The following is a 17,778-nucleotide window of genomic DNA, read 5'->3' on the forward strand; positions in this document are numbered from 1 at the left end:
ACGTGGCCTGTCCACTGGGGATACTTGGCCTGTCCACCAGGGATACTTGGCCACCGGGACTACTTGGCCTGTCCACCAGGGATACTTGGCCTGTCCACCGGGGCTACTTGGCCTACTTGGTACTTCAGGGCTACTCCGGGCAGAGCAAAATGTACTTGGTGGTACTGTAACCAAAAAAAAGGAATTGAACCAAACTACCAAATCAAATCAAATGAATCTATAAAGCCCTTTTTACATCAGCAGACGGCAACAACTGCTTAAACAGAAACCCAGCCTCAGACCCCAAACAGAGAGCAATGCCGATGGAGAAGCATGACTAGAAACCCTGGTTGTATCTGCGTATTCAGTGTATTCCCAGGTTATTAGACCCTGGTCTGGGAGGCGAGTCTGACCACAGAGATCCTAATTAAATGAAATGTGTTATAATATGCAATCCTATGGATCTGACCCTGTGTAAATCCGTGCTGTAACTAGGGTTGCAAAATTATAGCAACTTTCCCCAAATTCCCAGGTTTTCCAGAAAATCAGGAAGGAATAAGCAGAACATCTTGGAATCATCCAACCAGGAATTCTGGGAAACCTGGGCATGTTGTTGAAAGTTAGCAGACTTTTTTTGCAACCATAGCTGTAACTGTAGAGTGGTACAGGGTACAGGAGCGTTTCTTTGTCCTGGGTTAGAGGTCTGATGGAGGTCTGTATGCCCTGCTCTGTCCTGTTTAGAGGCAGCCAGCCGTGCTTTAGTAGAGCTGACAGTGGCCTGCCAGGGACCATTGTCTGAGAGCCTCGACCAACTCGGCTGTGGCTGCATGGGAAGAGTTGAGGACAGTGACAAACTGCATCCCAAATGCCTCCCTATTCTATATATAGTGCACTACTATAGACCAAATGGCTCCCTATTCTCTATATAGTGCACTACTATAGACCAAATGGCTCCCTATTCTCTATATAGTGCACTACTATAGACCAGATGGCACCCTATTCCCTATATAGTGCAGTACTATAGACCAGATTGCACCCTAATCCCGAATAGTGCTCTACTATAGACCATATGGCACCCTATTCCCTATATAGTGCACTACTAGAGACCAGATGGCACCCTATTCCCTATATAGTGCACTACTATAGACCAGATGGCACCCTATTCCCTATATAGTGCAGTACTATAGACCAAATGTCCTCCATTCTACTGGAACACACTAGGCCACGCCACAATGAGGAGGAAGTAGAAGTTACTGTCCTCCATTCTACTGGAACACACTAGGCTACGCCACAATGAGGAGGAAGTAGAAGTTACTGTCCTCCATTCTACTGGAACACACTAGGCTACGCCACAATGAGGAGGAAGTAGAAGTTACTGTCCTCCATTCTACTGGAACACACTAGGCTACGCCCAATGAGGAGGAAGTAGAAGTTACTGTCCTCCATTCTACTGGAACACACTAGGCTACGCCACAATGAGGAGGAAGTAGAAGTTACTGTCCTCCATTCTACTGGAACACACTAGGCTACGCCACAATGAGGAGGAAGTAGAAGTTACTGTCCTCCATTCTACTGGAACACACTAGGCTACGCCCAATGAGGAGGAAGTAGAAGTTACTGTCCTCCATTCTACTGGAACACACTAGGCTACGCCCAATGAGGAGGAAGTAGAAGTTACTGTCCTCCATTCTACTGGAACACACTAGGCTACGCCACAATGAGGAGGAAGTAGAAGTTACTGTCCTCCATTCTACTGGAACACACTAGGCTACGCCACAATGAGGAGGAAGTAGAAGTTACTGTCCTCCATTCTACTGGAACACACTAGGCTACGCCACAATGAGGAGGAAGTAGAAGTTACTGTCCTCCATTCTACTGGAACACACTAGGCTACGCCACAATGAGGAGGAAGTAGAAGTTACTGTCCTCCATTCTACTGGAACACACTAGGCTACGCCACAATGAGGAGGAAGTAGAAGTTACTGTCCTCCATTCTACTGGAACACACTAGGCTACGCCACAATGAGGAGGAAGTAGAAGTTACTGTCCTCCATTCTACTGGAACACACTAGGCTACGCCACAATGAGGAGGAAGTAGAAGTTACTGTCCTCCATTATACTGGAACACACTAGGCTACGCCCCAATGAGGAGGAAGTAGAAGTTACTGTCCTCCATTCTACTGGAACACACTAGGCTACGCCCCAATGAGGAGGAAGTAGAAGTTACTGTCCTCCATTCTACTGGAACACACTAGGCTACGCCCCAATGAGGAGGAAGTAGAAGTTACTGTCCTCCATTCTACTGGAACACACTAGGCTACGCCCCAATGAGGAGGAAGTAGAAGTTACTGTCCTCCATTCTACTGGAACACACTAGGCTACGCCACAATGAGGAGGAAGTAGAAGTTACTGTCCTCCATTCTACTGGAACACACTAGGCTACGCCACAATGAGGAGGAAGTAGAAGTTACTGTCCTCCATTCTACTGGAACACACTAGGCTACGCCACAATGAGGAGGAAGTAGAAGTTACTGTCCTCCATTCTACTGGAACACACTAGGCTACGCCACAATGAGGAGGAAGTCGAAGTTACTGTCCTCCATTCTACTGGAACACACTAGGCTACGCCACAATGAGGAGGAAGTAGAAGTTACTGTCCTCCATTCTACTGGAACACACTAGGCTACGCCACAATGAGGAGGAAGTAGAAGTTACTGTCCTCCATTCTACTGGAACACACTAGGCTACGCCACAATGAGGAGGAAGTAGAAGTTACTGTCCTCCATTCTACTGGAACACACTAGGCTACGCCCCAATGAGGAGGAAGTAGAAGTTACTGTCCTCCATTCTACTGGAACACACTAGGCTACGCCCCAATGAGGAGGAAGTAGAAGTTACTGTCCTCCATTCTACTGGAACACACTAGGCTACGCCACAATGAGGAGGAAGTAGAAGTTACTGTCCTCCATTCTACTGGAACACACTAGGCTACGCCACAATGAGGAGGAAGTAGAAGTTACTGTCCTCCATTCTACTGGAACACACTAGGCTACGCCACAATGAGGAGGAAGTAGAAGTTACTGTCCTCCATTCTACTGGAACACACTAGGCTACGCCACAATGAGGAGGAAGTAGAAGTTACTGTCCTCCATTCTACTGGAACACACTAGGCTACGCCACAATGAGGAGGAAGTGGAAGTTACTGTCCTCCATTCTACTGGAACACACTGAAGGGAAGGCTACGCCACTATGAGGAGGAAGTGGAAGTTACTGTCCTCCATTCTACTGGAACACACTAGGCTACGCCACAATGAGGAGGAAGTAGAAGTTACTGTCCTCCATTCTACTGGAACACACTAGGCTACGCCACAATGAGGAGGAAGTAGAAGTTACTGTCCTCCATTCTACTGGAACACACTAGGCTACGCCACAATGAGGAGGAAGTAGAAGTTACTGTCCTCCATTCTACTGGAACACACTAGGCTACGCCACAATGAGGAGGAAGTAGAAGTTACTGTCCTCCATTCTACTGGAACACACTAGGCTACGCCACAATGAGGAGGAAGTAGAAGTTACTGTCCTCCATTCTACTGGAACACACTAGGCTACGCCACAATGAGGAGGAAGTAGAAGTTACTGTCCTCCATTCTACTGGAACACACTAGGCTACGCCACAATGAGGAGGAAGTAGAAGTTACTGTCCTCCATTCTACTGGAACACACTAGGCTACGCCCCAATGAGGAGGAAGTAGAAGTTACTGTCCTCCATTCTACTGGAACACACTAGGCTACGCCCCAATGAGGAGGAAGTAGAAGTTACTGTCCTCCATTCTACTGGAACACACTAGGCTACGCCACAATGAGGAGGAAGTAGAAGTTACTGTCCTCCATTCTACTGGAACACACTAGGCTACGCCACAATGAGGAGGAAGTAGAAGTTACTGTCCTCCATTCTACTGGAACACACTAGGCTACGCCACAATGAGGAGGAAGTAGAAGTTACTGTCCTCCATTCTACTGGAACACACTAGGCTACGCCACAATGAGGAGGAAGTAGAAGTTACTGTCCTCCATTCTACTGGAACACACTAGGCTACGCCACAATGAGGAGGAAGTAGAAGTTACTGTCCTCCATTCTACTGGAACACACTAGGCTACGCCACAATGAGGAGGAAGTAGAAGTTACTGTCCTCCATTCTACTGGAACACACTAGGCTACGCCACAATGAGGAGGAAGTAGAAGTTACTGTCCTCCATTCTACTGGAACACACTAGGCTACGCCACAATGAGGAGGAAGTGGAAGTTACTGTCCTCCATTCTACTGGAACACACTAGGCTACACCACAATGAGGAGGAAGTAGAAGTTACTGTCCTCCATTCTACTGGAACACACTAGGCTACGCCACAATGAGGAGGAAGTAGAAGTTACTGTCCTCCATTCTACTGGAACACACTAGGCTACGCCACAATGAGGAGGAAGTAGAAGTTACTGTCCTCCATTCTACTGGAACACACTAGGCTACGCCACAATGAGGAGGAAGTAGAAGTTACTGTCCTCCATTCTACTGGAACACACTAGGCTACGCCACAATGAGGAGGAAGTAGAAGTTACTGTCCTCCATTCTACTGGAACACACTAGGCTACGCCCAATGAGGAGGAAGTAGAAGTTACTGTCCTCCATTCTACTGGAACACACTAGGCTACGCCCCAATGAGGAGGAAGTAGAAGTTACTGTCCTCCATTCTACTGGAACACACTAGGCTACGCCCAATGAGGAGGAAGTAGAAGTTACTGTCCTCCATTCTACTGGAACACACTAGGCTACGCCCAATGAGGAGGAAGTAGAAGTTACTGTCCTCCATTCTACTGGAACACACTAGGCTACGCCCCAATGAGGAGGAAGTAGAAGTTACTGTCCTCCATTCTACTGGAACACACTAGGCTACGCCACAATGAGGAGGAAGTAGAAGTTACTGTCCTCCATTCTACTGAACACACTAGGCTACGCCACAATGAGGAGGAAGTAGAAGTTACTGTCCTCCATTCTACTGGAACACACTAGGCTACGCCACAATGAGGAGGAAGTAGAAGTTACTGTCCTCCATTCTACTGGAACACACTAGGCTACTGGAACACACAATGAGGAGGAAGTAGAAGTTACTGTCCTCCATTCTACTGGAACACACTAGGCTACGCCACAATGAGGAGGAAGTAGAAGTTACTGTCCTCCATTCTACTGGAACACACTAGGCTACGCCACAATGAGGAGGAAGTAGAAGTTACTGTCCTCCATTCTACTGGAACACACTAGGCTACGCCACAATGAGGAGGAAGTAGAAGTTACTGTCCTCCATTCTACTGGAACACACTAGGCTACGCCACAATGAGGAGGAAGTAGAAGTTACTGTCCTCCATTCTACTGGAACACACTAGGCTACGCCACAATGAGGAGGAAGTAGAAGTTACTGTCCTCCATTCTACTGGAACACACTAGGCTACGCCACAATGAGGAGGAAGTAGAAGTTACTGTCCTCCATTCTACTGGAACACACTAGGCTACGCCCCAATGAGGAGGAAGTAGAAGTTACTGTCCTCCATTCTACTGGAACACACTAGGCTACGCCCCAATGAGGAGGAAGTAGAAGTTACTGTCCTCCATTCTACTGGAACACACTAGGCTACGCTCTCCAATGAGGAGGAAGTAGAAGTTACTGTCCTCCATTCTACTGGAACACACTAGGCTACGCCCAATGAGGAGGAAGTAGAAGTTACTGTCCTCCATTCTACTGGAACACACTAGGCTACGCCACAATGAGGAGGAAGTAGAAGTTACTGTCCTCCATTCTACTGGAACACACTAGGCTACGCCACAATGAGGAGGAAGTAGAAGTTACTGTCCTCCATTCTACTGGAACACACTAGGCTACGCCACAATGAGGAGGAAGTAGAAGTTACTGTCCTCCATTCTACTGGGAACACACTAGGCTACGCCACAATGAGGAGGAAGTAGAAGTTACTGTCCTCCATTCTACTGGAACACACTAGGCTACGCCACAATGAGGAGGAAGTAGAAGTTACTGTCCTCCATTCTACTGGAACACACTAGGCTACGCCACAATGAGGAGGAAGTAGAAGTTACTGTCCTCCATTCTACTGGAACACACTAGGCTACGCCACAATGGGGAGGAAGTAGAAGTTACTGTCCTCCATTCTACTGGAACACACTAGGCTACGCCACAATGAGGAGGAAGTAGAAGTTACTGTCCTCCATTCTACTGGAACACACTAGGCTACGCCACAATGAGGAGGAAGTAGAAGTTACTGTCCTCCATTCTACTGGAACACACTAGGCTACGCCACAATGAGGAGGAGGTAGAAGTTACTGTCCTCCATTCTACTGGAACACACTAGGCTACGCCACAATGAGGAGGAGGTAGAAGTTACTGTCCTCCATTCTACTGGAACACACTAGGCTACGCCACAATGAGGAGGAAGTAGAAGTTACTGTCCTCCATTCTACTGGAACACACCAGGCTACGCCACAATGAGGAGGAAGTAGAAGTTACTGTCCTCCATTCTACTGGAACACACTAGGCTACGCCACAATGAGGAGGAAGTAGAAATTACTGTCCTCCATTCTACTGGAACACACTAGGCTACGCCACAATGAGGAGGAAGTAGAAGTTACTGTCCTCCATTCTACTGGAACACACTAGGCTACGCCACAATGAGGAGGAAGTAGAAGTTACTGTCCTCCATTCTACTGGAACACACTAGGCTACGCCACAATGAGGAGGAAGTAGAAGTTACTGTCCTCCATTCTACTGGAACACACTAGGCTACGCCACAATGAGGAGGAAGTAGAAGTTACTGTCCTCCATTCTACTGGAACACACTAGGCTACGCCACAATGAGGAGGAGGTAGAAGTTACTGTCCTCCATTCTACTGGAACACACTAGGCTACGCCACAATGAGGAGGAGGTAGAAGTTACTGTCCTCCATTCTACTGGAACACACAATGAGGAGGAAGTAGGTTACTGTCCTCCATTCTACACAATGATGGAGGAAGTAGAAGTTACTGTCCTCCATTCTACTGGAACACACTAGGCTACGCCACAATGAGGAGGAAGTAGAAGTTACTGTCCTCCATTCTACTGAACACACTAGGCTACGCCACAATGAGGAGGAAGTAGAAATTACTGTCCTCCATTCTACTGGAACACACTAGGCTACGCCACAATGAGGAGGAAGTAGAAGTTACTGTCCTCCATTCTACTGGAACACACTAGGCTACGCCACAATGAGGAGGAAGTAGAAGTTACTGTCCTCCATTCTACTGGAACACACTAGGCTACGCCACAATGAGGAGGAAGTAGAAGTTACTGTCCTCCATTCTACTGGAACACACTAGGCTACGCCACAATGAGGAGGAAGTAGAAGTTACTGTCCTCCATTCTACTGGAACACACTAGGCTACGCCACAATGAGGAGGAAGTAGAAGTTACTGTCCTCCATTCTACTGGAACACACTAGGCTACGCCCCAATGAGGAGGAAGTAGAAGTTACTGTCCTCCATTCTACTGGAACACACTAGGCTACGCCACAATGAGGAGGAAGTAGAAGTTACTGTCCTCCATTCTACTGGAACACACTAGGCTACGCCACAATGAGGAGGAAGTAGAAGTTACTGTCCTCCATTCTACTGGAACACACTAGGCTACGCCACAATGAGGAGGAAGTAGAAGTTACTGTCCTCCATTCTACTGGAACACACTAGGCTACGCCACAATGAGGAGGAAGTAGAAGTTACTGTCCTCCATTCTACTAGGAACAATGAGGAGGAAGTAGAACACTAGGCTACGCCACAATGAGGAGGAAGTAGAAGTTACTGTCCTCCATTCTACTGGAACACACTAGGCTACGCCACAATGAGGAGGAAGTAGAAGTTACTGTCCTCCATTCTACTGGAACACACTAGGCTACGCCACAATGAGGAGGAAGTAGAAGTTACTGTCCTCCATTCTACTGGAACACACTAGGCTACGCCACAATGAGGAGGAAGTAGAAGTTACTGTCCTCCATTCTACTGGAACACACTAGGCTACGCCACAATGAGGAGGAAGTAGAAGTTACTGTCCTCCATTCTACTGGAACACACTAGGCTACGCCACAATGAGGAGGAAGTAGAAGTTACTGTCCTCCATTCTACTGGAACACACTAGGCTACGCCACAATGAGGAGGAAGTAGAAGTTACTGTCCTCCATTCTACTGGAACACACTAGGCTACGCCACAATGAGGAGGAAGTAGAAGTTACTGTCCTCCATTCTACTGGAACACACTAGGCTACGCCACAATGAGGAGGAAGTAGAAGTTACTGTCCTCCATTCTACTGGAACACACTAGGCTACGCCACAATGAGGAGGAAGTAGAAGTTACTGTCCTCCATTCTACTGGAACACACTAGGCTACGCCACAATGAGGAGGAAGTAGAAGTTACTGTCCTCCATTCTACTGGAACACACTAGGCTACGCCACAATGAGGAGGAAGTAGAAGTTACTGTCCTCCATTCTACTGGAACACACTAGGCTACGCCACAATGAGGAGGAAGTAGAAGTTACTGTCCTCCATTCTACTGGAACACACTAGGCTACGCCTACAATGAGGAGGAAGTAGAAGTTACTGTCCTCCATTCTACTGGAACACACTAGGCTACGCCACAATGAGGAGGAAGTAGAAGTTACTGTCCTCCATTCTACTGGAACACACTAGGCTACGCCACAATGAGGAGGAAGTAGAAGTTACTGTCCTCCATTCTACTGGAACACACTAGGCTACGCCACAATGAGGAGGAAGTAGAAGTTACTGTCCTCCATTCTACTGGAACACACTAGGCTACGCCACAATGAGGAGGAAGTAGAAGTTACTGTCCTCCATTCTACTGGAACACACTAGGCTACGCCACAATGAGGAGGAAGTAGAAGTTACTGTCCTCCATTCTACTGGAACACACTAGGCTACGCCACAATGAGGAGGAAGTAGAAGTTACTGTCCTCCATTCTACTGGAACACACTAGGCTACGCCACAATGAGGAGGAAGTAGAAGTTACTGTCCTCCATTCTACTGGAACACACTAGGCTACTGTCCTCCATTCTACTGGAACAATGAGCCACAATGAGGAAGTAGAAGTTACTGTCCTCCATTCTACTGGAACACACTAGGCTACGCCACAATGAGGAGGAAGTAGAAGTTACTGTCCTCCATTCTACTGGAACACACTAGGCTACGCCACAATGAGGAGGAAGTAGAAGTTACTGTCCTCCATTCTACTGGAACACACTAGGCTACGCCACAATGAGGAGGAAGTAGAAGTTACTGTCCTCCATTCTACTGGAACACACTAGGCTACGCCACAATGAGGAGGAAGTAGAAGTTACTGTCCTCCATTCTACTGGAACACACTAGGCTACGCCACAATGAGGAGGAAGTAGAAGTTACTGTCCTCCATTCTACTGGAACACACTAGGCTACGCCACAATGAGGAGGAAGTAGAAGTTACTGTCCTCCATTCTACTGGAACACACTAGGCTACGCCCAATGAGGAGGAAGTAGAAGTTACTGTCCTCCATTCTACTGGAACACACTAGGCTACGCCCCAATGAGGAGGAAGTAGAAGTTACTGTCCTCCATTCTACTGGAACACACTAGGCTACGCCACAATGAGGAGGAAGTAGAAGTTACTGTCCTCCATTCTACTGGAACACACTAGGCTACGCCACAATGAGGAGGAAGTAGAAGTTACTGTCCTCCATTCTACTGGAACACACTAGGCTACGCCACAATGAGGAGGAAGTAGAAGTTACTGTCCTCCATTCTACTGGAACACACTAGGCTACGCCCAATGAGGAGGAAGTAGAAGTTACTGTCCTCCATTCTACTGGAACACACTAGGCTACGCCACAATGAGGAGGAAGTAGAAGTTACTGTCCTCCATTCTACTGGAACACACTAGGCTACGCCACAATGAGGAGGAAGTAGAAGTTACTGTCCTCCATTCTACTGAACACACTAGGCTACGCCACAATGAGGAGGAAGTAGAAGTTACTGTCCTCCATTCTACTGGAACACACTAGGCTACGCCACAATGAGGAGGAAGTAGAAGTTACTGTCCTCCATTCTACTGGAACACACTAGGCTACGCCACAATGAGGAGGAAGTAGAAGTTACTGTCCTCCATTCTACTGGAACACACTAGGCTACGCCACAATGAGGAGGAAGTAGAAGTTACTGTCCTCCATTCTACTGGAACACACTAGGCTACGCCACAATGAGGAGGAAGTAGAAGTTACTGTCCTCCATTCTACTGGAACACACTAGGCTACGCCACAATGAGGAGGAAGTAGAAGTTACTGTCCTCCATTCTACTGGAACACACTAGGCTACGCCACAATGAGGAGGAAGTAGAAGTTACTGTCCTCCATTCTACTGGAACACACTAGGCTACGCCACAATGAGGAGGAAGTAGAAGTTACTGTCCTCCATTCTACTGGACACTACACAATAGAAGTTACTGTCCTCCATTCTACTGGAGCCACAATGAGGAGGAAGTAGAAGTTACTGTCCTCCATTCTACTGGAACACACTAGGCTACGCCACAATGAGGAGGAAGTAGAAGTTACTGTCCTCCATTCTACTGGAACACACTAGGCTACGCCACAATGAGGAGGAAGTAGAAGTTACTGTCCTCCATTCTACTGGAACACACTAGGCTACGCCACAATGAGGAGGAAGTAGAAGTTACTGTCCTCCATTCTACTGGAACACACACTAGGCTACGCCACAATGAGGAGGAAGTAGAAGTTACTGTCCTCCATTCTACTGGAACACACTAGGCTACGCCACAATGAGGAGGAAGTAGAAGTTACTGTCCTCCATTCTACTGGAACACACTAGGCTACGCCACAATGAGGAGGAAGTAGAAGTTACTGTCCTCCATTCTACTGGAACACACTAGGCTACGCCACAATGAGGAGGAAGTAGAAGTTACTGTCCTCCATTCTACTGGAACACACTAGGCTACGCCACAATGAGGAGGAAGTAGAAGTTACTGTCCTCCATTCTACTGGAACACACTAGGCTACGCCACAATGAGGAGGAAGTAGAAGTTACTGTCCTCCATTCTACTGGAACACACTAGGCTACGCCACAATGAGGAGGAAGTAGAAGTTACTGTCCTCCATTCTACTGGAACACACTAGGCTACGCCACAATGAGGAGGAAGTAGAAGTTACTGTCCTCCATTCTACTGGAACACACTAGGCTACGCCACAATGAGGAGGAAGTTACTGTCCTCCATTCTACTGGAACACACTAGGCTACGCCACAATGAGGAGAAGTAGAAGTTACTGTCCTCCATTCTACTGGAACACACTAGGCTACGCCACAATGAGGAGGAAGTAGAAGTTACTGTCCTCCATTCTACTGGAACACACTAGGCTACGCCACAATGAGGAGGAAGTAGAAGTTACTGTCCTCCATTCTACTGGAACACACTAGGCTACGCCACAATGAGGAGGAAGTAGAAGTTACTGTCCTCCATTCTACTGGAACACACTAGGCTACGCCACAATGAGGAGGAAGTAGAAGTTACTGTCCTCCATTCTACTGGAACACACTAGGCTACGCCACAATGAGGAGGAAGTAGAAGTTACTGTCCTCCATTCTACTGGAACACACTAGGCTACGCCACAATGAGGAGGAAGTAGAAGTTACTGTCCTCCATTCTACTGGAACACACTAGGCTACGCCACAATGAGGAGGAAGTAGAAGTTACTGTCCTCCATTCTACTGGAACACACTAGGCTACGCCACAATGAGGAGGAAGTAGAAGTTACTGTCCTCCATTCTACTGGAACACACTAGGCTACGCCACAATGAGGAGGAAGTAGAAGTTACTGTCCTCCATTCTACTGGAACACACTAGGCTACGCCACAATGAGGAGGAAGTAGAAGTTACTGTCCTCCATTCTACTGGAACACACTAGGCTACGCCACAATGAGGAGGAAGTAGAAGTTACTGTCCTCCATTCTACTGGAACACACTAGGCTACGCCACAATGAGGAGGAAGTAGAAGTTACTGTCCTCCATTCTACTGGAACACACTAGGCTACGCCACAATGAGGAGGAAGTAGAAGTTACTGTCCTCCATTCTACTGGAACACACTAGGCTACGCCACAATGAGGAGGAAGTAGAAGTTACTGTCCTCCATTCTACTGGAACACACTAGGCTACGCCACAATGAGGAGGAAGTAGAAGTTACTGTCCTCCATTCTACTGGAACACACTAGGCTACGCCACAATGAGGAGGAAGTAGAAGTTACTGTCCTCCATTCTACTGGAACACACTAGGTCCTCCATACGCCACAATGAGGAGGAAGTAGAAGTTACTGTCCTCCATTCTACTGAACACACTAGGCTACGCCACAATGAGGAGGAAGTAGAAGTTACTGTCCTCCATTCTACTGGAACACACTAGGCTACGCCACAATGAGGAGGAAGTAGAAGTTACTGTCCTCCATTCTACTGGAACACACTAGGCTACGCCACAATGAGGAGGAAGTAGAAGTTACTGTCCTCCATTCTACTGGAACACACTAGGCTACGCCACAATGAGGAGGAAGTAGAAGTTACTGTCCTCCATTCTACTGGAACACACTAGGCTACGCCACAATGAGGAGGAAGTAGAAGTTACTGTCCTCCATTCTACTGGAACACACTAGGCTACGCCACAATGAGGAGGAAGTAGAAGTTACTGTCCTCCATTCTACTGGAACACACTAGGCTACGCCACAATGAGGAGGAAGTAGAAGTTACTGTCCTCCATTCTACTGGAACACACTAGGCTACGCCACAATGAGGAGGAAGTAGAAGTTACTGTCCTCCATTCTACTGGAACACACTAGGCTACGCCACAATGAGGAGGAAGTAGAAGTTACTGTCCTCCATTCTACTGGAACACACTAGGCTACGCCACAATGAGGAGGAAGTAGAAGTTACTGTCCTCCATTCTACTGGAACACACTAGGCTACGCCACAATGAGGAGGAAGTAGAAGTTACTGTCCTCCATTCTACTGAACACACTAGGCTACGCCACAATGAGGAGGAAGTAGAAGTTACTGTCCTCCATTCTACTGAACACACTAGGCTACGCCACAATGAGGAGGAAGTAGTTACTGTCCTCCATTTACTGAACACACCTCCATTCTACTCCATTCTACTGGAACACACTAGGCTACGCCACAATGAGGAGGAAGTAGAAGTTACTGTCCTCCATTCTACTGGAACACACTAGGCTACGCCCCAATGAGGAGGAAGTAGAAGTTACTGTCCTCCATTCTACTGGAACACACTAGGCTACGCCACAATGAGGAGGAAGTAGAAGTTACTGTCCTCCATTCTACTGGAACACACTAGGCTACGCCACAATGAGGAGGAAGTAGAAGTTACTGTCCTCCATTCTACTGGAACACACTAGGCTACGCCACAATGAGGAGGAAGTAGAAGTTACTGTCCTCCATTCTACTGGAACACACTAGGCTACGCCCAATGAGGAGGAAGTAGAAGTTACTGTCCTCCATTCTACTGGAACACACTAGGCTACGCCCAATGAGGAGGAAGTAGAAGTTACTGTCCTCCATTCTACTGGAACACACTAGGCTACGCCCAATGAGGAGGAAGTAGAAGTTACTGTCCTCCATTCTACTGGAACACACTAGGCTACGCCACAATGAGGAGGAAGTAGAAGTTACTGTCCTCCATTCTACTGGAACACACTAGGCTACGCCACAATGAGGAGGAAGTAGAAGTTACTGTCCTCCATTCTACTGGAACACACTAGGCTACGCCACAATGAGGAGGAAGTAGAAGTTACTGTCCTCCATTCTACTGGAACACACTAGGCTACGCCACAATGAGGAGGAAGTAGAAGTTACTGTCCTCCATTCTACTGGAACACACTAGGCTACGCCACAATGAGGAGGAAGTAGAAGTTACTGTCCTCCATTCTACTGGAACACACTAGGCTACGCCACAATGAGGAGGAAGTAGAAGTTACTGTCCTCCATTCTACTGGAACACACTAGGCTACGCCACAATGAGGAGGAAGTAGAAGTTACTGTCCTCCATTCTACTGGAACACACTAGGCTACGCCACAATGAGGAGGAAGTAGAAGTTACTGTCCTCCATTCTACTGGAACACACTAGGCTACGCCACAATGAGGAGGAAGTAGAAGTTACTGTCCTCCATTCTACTGGAACACACTAGGCTACGCCACAATGAGGAGGAAGTAGAAGTTACTGTCCTCCATTCTACTGGAACACACTAGGCTACGCCCAATGAGGAGGAAGTAGAAGTTACTGTCCTCCATTCTACTGGAACACACTAGGCTACGCCCAATGAGGAGGAAGTAGAAGTTACTGTCCTCCATTCTACTGGAACACACTAGGCTACGCCCCAATGAGGAGGAAGTAGAAGTTACTGTCCTCCATTCTACTGGAACACACTAGGCTACGCTCCAATGAGGAGGAAGTAGAAGTTACTGTCCTCCATTCTACTGGAACACACTAGGCTACGCCACAATGAGGAGGAAGTAGAAGTTACTGTCCTCCATTCTACTGGAACACACTAGGCTACGCCACAATGAGGAGGAAGTAGAAGTTACTGTCCTCCATTCTACTGGAACACACTAGGCTACGCCACAATGAGGAGGAAGTAGAAGTTACTGTCCTCCATTCTACTGGAACACACTAGGCTACGTCCTCCATTCTACTGGAACAATGAGGAGGAAGTAGAAGTTACTGTCCTCCATTCTACTGGAACACACTAGGCTACGCCACAATGGGGAGGAAGTAGAAGTTACTGTCCTCCATTCTACTGGAACACACTAGGCTACGCCACAATGAGGAGGAAGTAGAAGTTACTGTCCTCCATTCTACTGGAACACACTAGGCTACGCCACAATGAGGAGGAAGTCGAAGTTACTGTCCTCCATTCTACTGGAACACACTAGGCTACGCCACAATGAGGAGGAAGTAGAAGTTACTGTCCTCCATTCTACTGGAACACACTAGGCTACGCCACAATGAGGAGGAAGTAGAAGTTACTGTCCTCCATTCTACTGGAACACACTAGGCTACGCCACAATGAGGAGGAAGTAGAAGTTACTGTCCTCCATTCTACTGGAACACACTAGGCTACGCCACAATGAGGAGGAAGTAGAAGTTACTGTCCTCCATTCTACTGGAACACACTAGGCTACGCCACAATGAGGAGGAGGTAGAAGTTACTGTCCTCCATTCTACTGGAACACACTACTGAGGAGGAAGTAGAAGTTACTGTCCTCCATTCTACTGGAACACACTAGGCTACGCCACAATGAGGAGGAAGTAGAAGTTACTGTCCTCCATTCTACTGGAACACACTAGGCTACGCCACAATGAGGAGGAAGTAGAAGTTACTGTCCTCCATTCTACTGGAACACACTAGGCTACGCCACAATGAGGAGGAAGTAGAAATTACTGTCCTCCATTCTACTGGAACACACTAGGCTACGCCACAATGAGGAGGAAGTAGAAGTTACTGTCCTCCATTCTACTGGAACACACTAGGCTACGCCACAATGAGGAGGAAGTAGAAGTTACTGTCCTCCATTCTACTGGAACACACTAGGCTACGCCACAATGAGGAGGAAGTAGAAGTTACTGTCCTCCATTCTACTGGAACACACTAGGCTACGCCACAATGAGGAGGAAGTAGAAGTTACTGTCCTCCATTCTACTGGAACACACTAGGCTACGCCCCAATGAGGAGGAAGTAGAAGTTACTGTCCTCCATTCTACTGGAACACACTAGGCTACGCCCCAATGAGGAGGAAGTAGAAGTTACTGTCCTCCATTCTACTGGAACACACTAGGCTACGCTCCAATGAGGAGGAAGTAGAAGTTACTGTCCTCCATTCTACTGGAACACACTAGGCTACGCCCCAGTGAGGAGGAAGTAGAAGTTACTGTCCTCCATTCTACTGGAACACACTAGGCTACGCCACAATGAGGAGGAAGTAGAAGTTACTGTCCTCCATTCTACTGGAACACACTAGGCTACGCCACAATGAGGAGGAAGTAGAAGTTACTGTCCTCCATTCTACTGGAACACACTAGGCTACGCCACAATGAGGAGGAAGTAGAAGTTACTGTCCTCCATTCTACTGGAACACACTAGGCTACGCCACAATGGGAGGAAGTAGAAGTTACTGTCCTCCATTCTACTGGAACACACTAGGCTACGCCACAATGAGGAGGAAGTAGAAGTTACTGTCCTCCATTCTACTGGAACACACTAGGCTACGCCACAATGAGGAGGAAGTAGAAGTTACTGTCCTCCATTCTACTGAGGAGGAAGTAGAAACACACTAGGCTACGCCACAATGAGGAGGAAGTAGAAGTTACTGTCCTCCATTCTACTGGAACACACTAGGCTACGCCACAATGAGGAGGAAGTAGAAGTTACTGTCCTCCATTCTACTGGAACACACTAGGCTACGCCACAATGAGGAGGAAGTAGAAGTTACTGTCCTCCATTCTACTGGAACACACTAGGCTACGCCACAATGAGGAGGAAGTAGAAGTTACTGTCCTCCATTCTACTGGAACACACTAGGCTACGCCCCAATGAGGAGGAAGTAGAAGTTACTGTCCTCCATTCTACTGGAACACACTAGGCTACGCCACAATGAGGAGGAAGTAGAAGTTACTGTCCTCCATTCTACTGGAACACACTAGGCTACGCCACAATGAGGAGGAAGTAGAAGTTACTGTCCTCCATTCTACTGGAACACACAATGAGGAGGAAGTAGAAGGCTCCACTACTGGAACACACAATGAGGAGGAAGTAGAAGTTACTGTCCTCCATTCTACTGGAACACACTAGGCTACGCCCCAGTGAGGAGGAAGTAGAAGTTACTGTCCTCCATTCTACTGGAACACACTAGGCTACGCCACAATGAGGAGGAAGTAGAAGTTACTGTCCTCCATTCTACTGGAACACACTAGGCTACGCCACAATGAGGAGGAAGTAGAAGTTACTGTCCTCCATTCTACTGGAACACACTAGGCTACGCCACAATGAGGAGGAAGTAGAAGTTACTGTCCTCCATTCTACTGGAACACACTAGGCTACGCCACAATGAGGAGGAAGTAGAAGTTACTGTCCTCCATTCTACTGGAACACACTAGGCTACGCCACAATGAGGAGGAAGTAGAAGTTACTGTCCTCCATTCTACTGGAACACACTAGGCTACGCCACAATGAGGAGGAAGTAGAAGTTACTGTCCTCCATTCTACTGAACACACTAGGCTACGCCACAATGAGGAGGAAGTAGAAGTTACTGTCCTCCATTCTACTGGAACACACTAGGCTACGCCACAATGAGGAGGAAGTAGAAGTTACTGTCCTCCATTCTACTGGAACACACTAGGCTACGCCACAATGAGGAGGAAGTAGAAGTTACTGTCCTCCATTCTACTGGAACACACTAGGCTACGCCACAATGAGGAGGAAGTAGAAGTTACTGTCCTCCATTCTACTGGAACACACTAGGCTACGCCACAATGAGGAGGAAGTAGAAGTTACTGTCCTCCATTCTACTGGAACACACTAGGCTACGCCACAATGAGGAGGAAGTAGAAGTTACTGTCCTCCATTCTACTGGAACACACTCCATTCTACTGGCTACG

At 47.6% G+C, this 17,778-nt stretch overlaps 1 protein-coding gene across 1 annotated transcript in view; it reads left to right on the forward strand.

Moving 5' to 3' along the window:
* The window catches only part of LOC135532059 (putative pre-mRNA-splicing factor ATP-dependent RNA helicase DHX32), a 65,058-nt gene that overhangs the window by 23,325 nt on the left and 23,955 nt on the right, over positions 1-17,778 (forward strand). The window lies entirely within an intron of this gene.

The sequence above is a fragment of the Oncorhynchus masou genome, unplaced genomic scaffold (genome assembly GCF_036934945.1).
Source record: "Oncorhynchus masou masou isolate Uvic2021 unplaced genomic scaffold, UVic_Omas_1.1 unplaced_scaffold_1707, whole genome shotgun sequence".
In the NCBI taxonomy this organism is placed as follows: Eukaryota; Metazoa; Chordata; class Actinopteri; order Salmoniformes; family Salmonidae; genus Oncorhynchus; species Oncorhynchus masou.